The following is a 12,339-nucleotide window of genomic DNA, read 5'->3' on the forward strand; positions in this document are numbered from 1 at the left end:
GTTAATAGGGTGTGTGTGTGATGCCCCAGCCCTGCGGCAGACAGCTGGCACGGCACACCTCAAGGTAACCGCCCATATCTTAGGTCTTAGGCTCTCTTGATACTACATTCCCCGCTTTTTGTCTTTTTACCCTTCTTCCCAGAAAGGTACAATGTATCGACTAAAGATGGATACTCTTCCGAAAATAATTAACTAACCACTTTTTCCCTTAGTCTATAGCATCTAATTTCTTCTTTGTCCAGTTTGTAGACAGTCTTTGGAATGAGACCAGCCACTCATCTGCAAGCAGATTAAGAGTGACGGGCAGGAAGAGTGAACTGCATCTATTTATTATCAATGGGGGATATCTTGTGATGGTGCATGGGTGGCTAGGGGGCTGAGAGTCACCTGGGGATAGCCCCTGCCTCCAGTGAGAGACAGTTGCTTGCGTTTAACTGGGTGTTAGCTCCTGGACACCACTAGCCTATTAGAGCCCAGAGAAGAGAAATTGGGTAACTACCAGCCCCTCTACGCTGCCAGCCAGGTTTTGTTTTGTTTTTTTAAATATAGCAATAAAACATTGTATGTTCAACTGAAACCTCTAGAAAGTGTGGTTAGGCAAACTGAAGTTCAGTGTTTCGTTTTAATTGTGGGGAATGTGGATTTTTATGGAGTTTTTGTGGGAGAAGTTTGTTTTTAATCACAGAAAACTTGCGTCCCTTGCTGATGATACTAAAGGCTGGAGGGAAGGACATACAGCTCCCGCTATTTATAATCCAAAACACAGAACTCTTCCTTTCTAGAAAGAGAAGGGGCAGCTGTGTTAAGACAATAACATTTCTTCAGCGGAGCTGAGGCTCGAACGCTACTGCTCGCTCCCTTAGATCTGGTTCCCAGCTCCTGCCCTTGCACCAACGGGGCTGGGCTTCCCGGCCAACGGCGCTTGCGAGGAGCCGCTCGGTGCCAAGGACAAGAGATGGGCATCGGCCCCGCTGGAGCGTCACTTGCCTAATGGGCATGTGCAGACACGTCGCACATGCTCATTCGGACCAGCTCCGGAGTCGGGACATGTGCAGAAGCGAAGAGGGCTCATTGGGCAGGTTCTGCTCTGGCTGCTCCGGGAGCTTTTCCTGCTGCTGCTGCTGCTCAGCCGCTCCCGGGCTCTAGAAATCGTTTCCCATCCCAAAATGCTCCGGTCGCTACAGCGGCTGGCTGAGAGGCGAGCGCTGCCTCCCTCGCCCGGGGCGTAGGGAGCCCGGAGGGACCCAGGCGGAGAGCGGTAAGGGGAAGGGGGTCCCCGCTCCTGGGGCTGACCCCAGCTGGTGGGGGAGGGGGAGTGGTGTCACTGGGTGGGGCTGGCAGCGGCGGAGGGCGCTGGGGTTTGTCTGAAGAGGCCCTGGGGAGCAGGGGCCGGGGCTTGGTGGTGCTCAGAGCCGCGCTAATCGCTGTCAATCCATCCCCCGCCGCCCCCAGCGCGGGTGTGGTGGGCAGAGCCTCGCGCCGCTTGCCCCGGCTCCCTTCCCCGGGCCGGGAGCTGCCTCCCCGCCCGCAGGCACCGGGGACCCGGAGCGCCCCTCGCTCCCGGGCCGGCCAGGGCGGGCAGCCTGCGCAGCTCGTCCAAAGTTTGCGAGTGGGGGAAAGGTCCCCGCCTGCCTGTCACCGCACCACGCCGCCGAGCCGTGTCTGGCGGAGCAGCGGGCTGGCCTGGCCAGGCTGCGAGTCGGGGACTTCCTTGTGAAGGAAGGGAGCGAGCGAGAGGCACCGCGCCTGTGTTTGTGCCTTGACACTGAAGCTGAATTCTTGCCTCTTTCTGTTTTCCAGACCTGTCTGTCTAACCCTTGGATAAGCTCCCTGCATTCTGAAGCAGCTCCCGCTCTTCCCAGCCGTCTGCATAGACTGTGCGCCCTCTTGTTCCCACCCTTTTCTGATTTTCCTTTCTTTGTGCTCTGCCTTCTGGACTTCTGTTGTTGGGGTATTTTTGGAGGGGCGACTGGATGAAGGGTGGTTGGATTGTCCATTCCATTAGTAAGATGTGGGGCCAAATGCTGCCCTTCCTTAAAAGCCTTAATTCTGCCCTATCCTAAGCAGATGTGTCCCAGCTAACATCAGAATGCCTGTTTCTGCCCCTGTAAATCCCATGCAGCCAGATCAGACTGGAGGAATGGGGTCAGGCCAGGACAAATTAAGCTCCTTCCTTCTGCTTGTGACACCAAACTAAGATGCTGCCTCTGTAGATTGTGCAGATTGTAAGAAAAAAGAGAGATGCCCATTTTATGAAGTGCTTTGATCAGCAGTTAAATGGTATATGCTGATATTTTAAATTGTGTAATTAGGCTTCAGAGTTAACACCCCATGGAGATGAATGGAGCAGTTCACATCTCTCCGTGCTATTGTTTCAGGCTTGCCTGCTTTATTTATTTGTTTTTGTAGACTCAAGCAGAAATCACTAAATTGATCTACATTCACTTCAGAATCTGAAGTGTTTTTTGTCTTTTGTTTCTGCAACCCATTTGTTTGTGTACGACCAATTGAGCCAATATTGGAGCAGAATTTGGCCCTGTGACTTTAGGTGAGACACACTTGTTCAGAATTCCAAAACATGGAACTTCTTGTTATCACTTTTTTATTTTTAAACATTGCTTGACAAGGGGAAATACATCTGGCTAGAGCCAGGCATATAGGAGTGATGTGCAAGATTTTCCCATGATACTCGGCTAAAATGCCTCTCTCCTGACCTCTTTCCCCCCACCCCTTTTCCATACCTCTCCTCCGCAGAGTCTGGAGGTTTTGGAGATAAGACATTCACCAGGGAGCCAAGGTGACCATCAGACTCCTTTCAGGTGTTGCCTAGATAGGTTTTTTTGATTCATCTTCTCTGAAAATGGAAGGTTATCGGTGAGCTGAGGCAAATGACAGCCTGCAGGTCTGCCCCAACCCACAGCCTTGTTAAGCATAGCATATACCATGGCTTATAGTAGAAAGAACACAAGCGGATTCTCTGTGCTCTTAACACACATAGGGAAGGAGTATGAAAAGTGGGAGAAACATGGCTGTTCTTATGTGCTCCCTCGTGTCTGGCCAGTAGGAACACATGAGAAGAGAACAAGAACAGAAAGACTGAGAGGGTCAGAGGAAAGCTACATAGGAAAAATAACCTTTTTTTACAGAAAACCCTCCAGCAGAAGCATGGTAGGATGGTAGCATAGTACCCTTATAGGATGGTTGGCTATTTTTGACAGTCTCTGTGGTTATTCTTCTTCCATTCTTTTTGTCTCCAGCTGCTGCTGTTTTTTATCCTGACAGTACTTTAGGTATATCTACACTACAAGCGCTACAGTAGCACCGTTGCAGCTATTCTGCTATAGTCCTGTAGTGTAGACACTTGCAAGGGAAGGAGTTGGTCTGTCGCTGTAGTAAATCCACCCCCTGGAGAGGCAGTAACTAGGTTGACAAGAGAATTGTTCCATCGACCTAGAAGTGCCTATACTGGCACTTAGGTTAGCTTAACTACATCTCTCAGGGGTGTGAATTTTTCACATCCCTCAGCATGTGGACAGATCAGCCTACATCAGGGGTCAGCAACCTTTCAGAAGTGATGTGCCGAGTCGTCATTTATTCACTCTAATTTTAGGTTTCGTGTGCCAGTAATACATTTTAACGTTTTTAGAAGGTCTCTTTCTAGAAGTCTATAATATATAACTAAACTATTGTTGTATGTAAAGTAAATAAGGTTTTTAAAAATTTTAAATGAACCTTCTTAAACATAAATTAAAATGCAGAGCCCCCCCAGCTTGGTGGCCAGGACCCGGGCAGTGTGAGTGCCACTGAAAATCAGCTTGCGTGCTGCAGGTTGCCTACCCCTGACCTACATTTTAGATGTAAACCAGGCTTTTGTCTCTTCACCACTTCTCTCTTCTGCTGCTTTTCTGCCCATGTTATCTTCTTCCCATGGAGTTGATTGGGATGTTGGCCCTTAATGTGTGTCTGTCACTTGCATAGGCCCTTGAGTTACCACTTAAATCACTATGTTGCCCAATCTCTCGTCCACAATCAGTGAAAACAAATATACTAGGAATATTATATGACACGTTAAAGAAACCCATTTGGCTGTCTTCTCTTCAGAATGGAAGCTCTCTGGGGCAGGGACTGCGGTCTCTATTCTATGCATCCAAAGAAGTGAGCTGTAGCTCACGAAAGCTCATGCTAAAATAAATTTGTTAGTCTCTAAGGTGCCACAAGTACTCCTGTTCTTTTTGCGGATACAGACTAACACAGCTGCTACTCTGAAACCGATCTCTATTCTATGTTTCATACAATGTCTAGCAGAGGAGGGCCTCACTCTTGGATTCAGTTGGCAACTAGCCACTACCATAATAAATTGTCATACCTCAGTTATTCCTTTTCAGATGAACACACTCTGTATAGCTAACTTGAAACTAAAGGTGGCAAGAAGCAACAGTTCTGCAGATTTTTGTTTTGTTTTGCAAATCTTTTCCTAATGCTCTGGATACAGCTTAATATTTCAATATTTACCATCCCATCTGCCTTGAAATGGGAATTACAAGCATTTATATTAGAGTGCAACAAGATAACTTTTCTCTAACAACTTCAGTATCCTCTGTTGAAATGTAACTTGTAACTTTCTACATTAACACACAACTCATTGAATGGCAGCAGATCTCCTTATGTCTCCTATAGGAATAAAAAACTCCAAGGGACTATTCTCCCTTTTTCACCCCTGAAGTATGCACACCACGGTCCCATAACTGCATCTGGACTCTAGCCCTCTTACTTACACAATTGCTTCTTTGCTTAGTGGAGACCCAAAGTAAATCTGAACTGTATTGGAAGCAAGCCTTTACCTTTGGCAGATGTGTGCTCTTCCCTTCCCCACAGCCTCACCTAAGACAAGAATAAGACCCCAGATATAAGATACTAGAGGGGCCAATGACAGGTGGGAGCTATCCTAGCCTCTTTGTGAAGGAGACACTAAGACTGCAACATCCCTCCTTTATTGTCCCTTGCCAATATCTCACTGAAGTTCTTACAGCTACCACGTTGTTACTCTGCTTGTAAAAATTGCTATGCTTTCTTGGAAGCAGAAAAGGCTGTACCTTTTGGCTGTTAATATAGTAGCAGCCCAGAAACAATAATCCAGACATCTCCCAAAGGAACAGAGCTCTTCCCTAGAGGAGCATACACTGTCTCCAAATATATCATAGTGGTGCCATTGCATTGCAACTAAAAATTCACTTCAGTCTTGACTAACTTGCATATGTGGACCTTGGAGTTACTGTTTGGAAACAAAGAAAAGATATTGGAAAAAAAGAAGGGCAGGGGGTTGGAAACCTGTCTAAAGAGCTTGTGAAATGGGTAACACACGTATCCAAAGCCTAACAATGAGCTGCTGTGAAATGGTGTAAAACTTCCATTCTCATTAAAAGTGGGTGTTCTCCCCACTGATTTCTCTTATTCTTCTTGTTAACGTTACACCTCAGGACTAATTTAGACACTTTCTACTTTGTGACTTCATTCCTGCATGTGGTGTAGTTTTAATTTTTTAAGCATTGGATCTGGTGTAATATGTATTGTAAAGTGGGAGTGTGATTGTGTCTTGGTTCACAACTGCTCAGTAAGTCTCCGTGCATTTGAAAGAAATTTCAAATAAGCATTGCTGTTATACGTTGCAAACAAGTCACCTATTTTGGGCAGGATAGCTTTTATACTTGGCAATATTAAAGGGAAAATACTAAAATGGCTTTAAATAATAAGTCTTGAAAATATACGATGTATTGCATCAAGTGCATAGCAAAGTGTTCACAGTCTTCTATATGATCATGAATCATTTGTCAGATAATCAACCATGCAAGTCACTAACTTGTACCAGTTACCAAATAGCCCAGGGAAATGCATTATAAAAAAAAAATCTAATTTAACGAAGTTGTCTAGAATGCTGCTTTGTACTGCACAAATTGTTGAACAAAAATAATGAAATATTGATAGATTTTTCCAGCCGCCATTCTTCTTGCAATATCAGTTTGATGCTCTGAGCTGTAACACTGACACTATAGATAAAGGCTGAACATGAGATACGGTTTGGCCACTAGCATGCAGCATGTGAAATTTGCAGAGCTATTGCAAGAAAGTAGCAGTAAATATATTTTTGTGTGTGTGGAATTATTAGGGAAGTGATGAGTAGTTCTTGCATGTTTTATACATCTACTTGCATGTTTTATACATCTCGATACTTTTTTCCAAGAAAACATACAATGAAATCAGTGTCCGGACCACAGTACTTCAGTGTTAGGAGTTGGATAATTAAATAATAGAGATGGTCTCAGCAGCATTTAAAGCTAAGAGAATAACAACCAACTGCTGTTGAGTCTTAAGATTTGAACCTTAAAGGATGCTATAGAGCATTCGACGTGGGGGTTTTGCAAGATGAGTCGACTAAAGGCCTGTGGCTATAACAGAATGACACCCAAAGGCCTGAAAGAGCTGCTCTCTCAGGGTCCAATCCAACTCCCACTGCAGGCTGCCTGCCACTGACTTGGAGTGTGTCAGATTGTATCTGGTAAGAGAGGAGGTTGATACTGTGGGAGCAGGTTAAACCAAATCTGAGAGAGTAATGAAGTTGAGAGTGGAAAGTTTGCCCAGCCCTACTAGGAGATAAATTGGAAACACATCCAATAGCTTGACCTGCCTGTTTTGTAAAGTGGATTGTTAACACTGTCAAGTTATAGTGCCTGCCTAGGATCTATTTCAGCATTTGGTTCTAATTACAGCTAACTAAAATTTGGATTTAAAACTCCTAATTGTGTAGCTAATTTACCCTCCTGATATAAAAACACAGATTCCTTTGGTTTATTTAAGCTGTTTATACAATACTTGCCTTCTTGAATCTTTCCGTAGCATGTGTACGCTATCCTCCTCCTCTTAGGGCTTGTATCCTTTGAAGACTGCCCACCCCCCATGCACTTATTACATATTTTTATTTACATTTAGTGCCAACTTTAACATACATTTAGCTGTAAAGAAAGTACAGGATATTCTCTGTACAGTGGAAAAGAAAAGAGGCTAAATAAATAGCCAATTGCATACTAGACCTAGGTGTCTTTCTTAGCATTTTTTCTTCTGGCTTCAAATGTCTTGTTGCACAGGCAACTCTACTTATGCTTTCTGGAAGAGTTGGGGGTCTCTCTCCTTTCAAATATTTGTGGTGAACATAATGGTGATTAAAGGTGTGAGATTGAGATCACCCTGGAATGCGAAGTACTCTGGCAGCAGTGTAGGTACAAGGTGGGAGCAGCAGAGGAGACTTTTCCACTAATATACTTCAGCCTTGACCTGGCGGGGAGCACTTCTAGTCTTGACAGGGGAGTAAAACTTATGTGCCCATTCAGTCTTTGGCCTCTGTTTGCTGAGGCTGCCATGTGGAAGGATGGCCACTAGGAACTGGACTGATGGTAGACACTGTACAGACTCATAGAAAGACAATTCCCTACCTCCAAATAGTTTAGACTGCTAAATAGAGAAGACTTCCAAAGAGATGTATTTTATTTATTTATTTATTTATTTATTGGGGACAGGGGAGAGGAAACAGAAACACAGAGAGGTGAGGTGATTTTTCCTAAGGTAATACAGTAGGTTTTGTGACAAAGCTGGGAATGCAACCTAGATTTCTAGACTCCCAGGCTAGTGCATTATTCACTAAACTACACTGCTTCTCAACATAGGCTATCGCCTCCCACTGCTCAACTATTATAAATCAGTGAACAACAGGGGTTATCGGGAGAGAGGAGGATAGCCTCTCATTCTACTTTATTGAACTTATTTTGGTTAATCATCTGTCATGCTCTATTTTTTTTAATGTTTTTAAAAGTCATCCACAGAATCAGAGTTTAAAACTTGCATTTTAAAAAAACTCAAATCTTTTTTAATGTAAAAATTGTTTAGAAGTAAACAGAGCAGCATATTCAAGGGCACCATTTGGGAATTGAGCCTGCAGAGTTAACTGTGTCTCTGTTTCGAATTCCAAATGCTGTGAACAAGGGTCCATTCAGCTCTTGGTTATGTTATGCTGAATTGTATCAAGAAGAGAAAAAGTGAATCATAGAGAGAAGCTTCAACTTAATTTTTATATCTATTGCTTTTCTTTCAGTAGCTCTTTGTGAATGATGAAGCAGGATTCTACTTTCTTTTCTGTTTTATTGGCAAAATTATTTGCCTAGAACGTAACTTGTGCAGGTCATCTGCTAATTGCTAGCATCTGTGAAACTCTTCTAGGTTATATAAGCATAGCTAAAAAGTCAGTAAAACCTTGCCTCGTTCCGATTTGTCCATTTTATACACCATAATGAGAGCTTGGCTTTGTGACTAACTTGCAATGGACAGCAAAATCTTAAGAGGGCAGAAGTATGAGCTGAAAGCTGTGAAATCCTTTAAGTCACAGAAATAGACATAATAATGTGTCATTTCATTGTCAATACAAGTGTTACAAAGCTCAGACAATGTATTGTGGTGCTACGTGGTAAACAGAGTTGTGTGTCAAGAGTTACTCTGTAGCAGCTGAGTCTGCCAAATAAATAAAGCTGATTTGCCCATAAACCAGACTGCAATGGTAGTGATAAACTGAAGGGCTTGTGCTCTGAAATGTATCACAGATTAGACACACTCACTGATAGAGCAAGCTGAACTATTCAGTCTTTTAGAAAATGAGTCCTCAAATGGGACACATGTACACTAGAAATAGTTGACTAGAGAAATATCCCTCCATGTGAGAGATCGTCCAGGGCTCACTGATCCAAGTTAACTTAAAGTCCCAATGTTTATAATGTTCAATATGTCTGAGACTTCTGTTTACCAACATCAGCCACTAATTACTGATACATAAGGGAACACAGTCAACTTGAAATCTAAAGAGTCAAAATTTAGTTGTAGATCATGTCCTCTCAGTCTCCCTGCTGACCTGTCATACAATCACATTTTCCAGCTTTGGTGGTTTTCCCTTTTGCTGGATAACCCCACACAGACAGAGACCATGGAAATGGCTGCATACAAAGTGCAGTCAAATGTACAAAACAATCTGAAAAATATTTTGTTTTTTGTAACAGTCCTCTTAGGTGTTAATTGTAACAATTGAAGGGGAAAGGTTTTCAAAGAAATGTGGCTTCAATTGGGCGTCCCTTTTCAAACCAGAGGTCCTGCCCCAATAGCTTAGAACTGTGCTCTGGCTTCACACTTGGATCACTAAATCTTTAATCCTGTTAATCCCTATAAAGCCAGCAGATCCAGCCACCTGAGATTTTCCCTGCCTAGGAGAATCCCCTGGGTAGCATAGAGCCTTTCTAGCAGCTCCTACACTGCTGCCCTCTATTCACTGATGAAGGGTGTGCTGCAAGGGGACATGCCTGGGGGTATGTCTACATCTACAATTTTGCAGCGCTGGTTGTTACAGCTGTATTAGTACAGCTGTATAGGGCCAGCGCTGCAGAGTGGCCACACTTACAGCAACCAGCGCTGCAAGTGGTGTTAGATGTGGCCACACTGCAGCGCTGTTGGGCGGCTTCAAGGGGGGTTCGGGGAACGCGAGAGCAAACCGGGGAAGGAGACCAGCTTCGCCGCGGTTTGCTCTCACGTTCCCTGAACCCCCCTGCAAACCGCAGGGAAGGAGACCTGCTTGCACGGGGGTTCGGGGAACGCGAGAGCAAACCGGGGAAGGAGACCAGCTTCGCCGCGGTTTGCTCTCGCGTTCCCCGAACCACCCTGCAAACCGCAGGGAAGGAGACCTGCTTGCTCGGGGGTTCGGGGAACGCGAGAGCAAACCGGGGAAGGAGACCAGCTTCGCCACGGTTTGCTCTCGCGTTCCCCGAACCCCCCTGCAAACCGCAGGGAAGGAGACCTGCTTGCACGAGGGTTCGGGGAACGCGAGAGCAAACCGGGGAAGGAGACCAGCTTCGCCGCGGTTTGCTCTCGTGTTCCCCGAACCACCCTGCAAACCGCAGGGAAGGAGACCTGCTTGCTCGGGGGTTCGGGGAACGCGAGAGCAAACCGGGGAAGGAGACCAGCTTCGCCGCGGTTTGCTCTCGCGTTCCCCGAACCCCCCTGCAAACCGCAGGGAAGGAGACCTGCTTGCTCGGGGGTTCGGGGAACGCGAGAGCAAACCAGGGAAGGAGACCTGCTTGATTACCAGAGGCTTCCTCAGGTATGCTGGGATACCTGCTTATTCCACGGAGGTCAAGAAAAGCGCTGGTAAGTGTCTACACTTGATTACCAGCGCTGGATTACCAGCGCTGGATCCTCTACACCCGAGACAAAACGGGAGTACGGCCAGCGCTGCAAACAGGGAGTTGCAGCGCTGGTGATGCCCTGCAGATGTGTACACCTCCTAAGTTGCAGCGCTGTAACCCCCTCACCAGCGCTGCAACTTTGTGATGTAGACAAGCCCTGGGACATTCCTAGACCCTGGCAATCCCCAGCTCCTAGAATGGCCTTTTAGAGCCGTGGAAGCTGAATGTAAATTACAACAGCTTTTTGCCCCCTTCTGGTCTTGTACCAAGTGAAATGTGCGTGAGCTAAAGATCTGAGCCAGGGCCTTGGCATCTATAACCTGGTACAGCTGAATTCAAGATGATGCTTTTTCAGCTCCCATTAGAGCAGAGAACAGTTCATTCAAAGCCATAAATGTGTGGCTTCTAATGAGAACTTCCCATGCATGCCGGAAGAGCCTTCCTTTTTGTGGGTAACCCAACCTGAAATCTAGCAGGTTTCATATCTGGTATCTGATTTCTTTAATACACCTCTACCCCGCTAAAATACGGTTGTGGGGAGCCAAAAATCCCTACTGCATTATAGCTGAAACTCCATTACATCGAGGTAGTGGCTGCAGGGCAGCAGTGATTTAAAGGGCCCGGGCTCCCCGCAGTGACTGGAGCCTGAAGCTCTTTAAATCACTGCTTGAGCCCTGCTGCCACTACCCCGGGGCTGCGGCAGCGGGGCTCAGGTGGCGTTTTAAAGGGTCCGGGACTCCGGCTGCTGCGGGGAGCCCTGGACCCTTTAAATCACCGCTGGAGCCCTGTTGCCGCTATCCTGGGGCTGCGGCAGGGGGGCTCACCGGAGCCCCAGACCCTTTAAAGCGCCACCCAAACCCAGCTGCTACCACGCTATATGCGAATCCATGTTATATCGGGTCGCATTATAGCAGGGTAGAGGTGTACTTGAGAGAGGTGGGAAAAGAAAGTGACGCTGTCTTCTTCCTCCTTTTGCTAAAAAAGACTCAACCCCCCGCTGAGATGTTTAGAAAAGCCAGTAGAAGTCTGTTGTGAAAATGTATTTTCTGATCAAATTTACTGGACTGACCAGTATTTGACTCTATGGACAAGGTCAACAATTAAATATTTAGCTCTTGTCATTTTCAAATCACTTTACAAACGTTTACTAATCCTCCCAACTTGAGCATTGTGATCACTATCATTTTGGCATCCTGACAGCCACATTGCACAAGCAGCATTAATGCTGGTATTTCCTTACTTTTCTGAGTGCTTGACTTTATGACCTGAATGTTCTTCTAATATACTTGTTTGGATCTAATTTCCTGCGGTTTTTGCCTTAAAAAAAGCCAAAAACCTGGAAAAAGGTTCTGTGGAACATATTGATTCTCACATGCTTCACTTTTAGATCCACCAACTTCTGCCACTTGAGTGAACAGAGTAATTGATTTAGTAGGTTATCATCCTCATTGTGGGTCAGCATCAAGATGTTAGGGGGCTTATTCCTTCACCCTCTCACTTCCCTGGTCCTTCTCGCATGAACAGAGAGCAACAATACCCAAAGGCACTAACAATTCGATGTTTATTGGGGTGAACTTCCAGCAAGCATGATTCCAGTTTCCTTCCTTAGTGTCCCCCTTCCCAGCTCTGACACCACAGAGCCTTGCCTGTGTCCCTGTTCCTGTTCCCATCCCCTGTTCCCATTTTCCCCTTTAGCAAGACATGATTTTAATTCCCCCATCCCCAGTCCCTGTTCCCATTTCCCCCCTCTTCCTGATTGACTGCAGACTATATAGCAAAACCTGAGTTTTGCTTAGCTGTACCTTAACCAATCATTTTACTGAAATTTAACTGACCAATCCTAACATATTGTAACATGGTTATTTAACCAATTATATTCTACCACCTTCATTGGTTTACACCCAACAAAATTAATTATACAGCAGACAGAAACAATTACAGAGCCGGACAGAGACCATGCAAATAAACATACAAAACAATACAGAAGTGAGGATTTCACAACTACATCTATACAGACATAAGGGTTTTCCAGCTGTGTCTATTGATAAGTGAGTTCTTGCCAGACAGGATG

The 12,339-nt window shown here is 45.4% G+C and overlaps 1 protein-coding gene across 1 annotated transcript in view; it reads left to right on the forward strand.

The window, feature by feature from the left end:
• The first annotated feature begins 1,040 nt into the window (after nt 1-1,040).
• The window catches only part of WIPF1 (WAS/WASL interacting protein family member 1), a 94,786-nt gene continuing 83,487 nt past the window's right edge, over nt 1,041-12,339 (forward strand). Inside the window, exon 1 of the mRNA XM_050969025.1 lies at nt 1,041-1,258. The gene's annotated coding sequence lies outside the window, so the exon portion shown is untranslated. The remainder of the gene's footprint in view (nt 1,259-12,339) is intronic.

This window comes from Gopherus flavomarginatus, chromosome 10, assembly GCF_025201925.1.
Source record: "Gopherus flavomarginatus isolate rGopFla2 chromosome 10, rGopFla2.mat.asm, whole genome shotgun sequence".
Lineage (NCBI taxonomy): Eukaryota > Metazoa > Chordata > Testudines > Testudinidae > Gopherus > Gopherus flavomarginatus.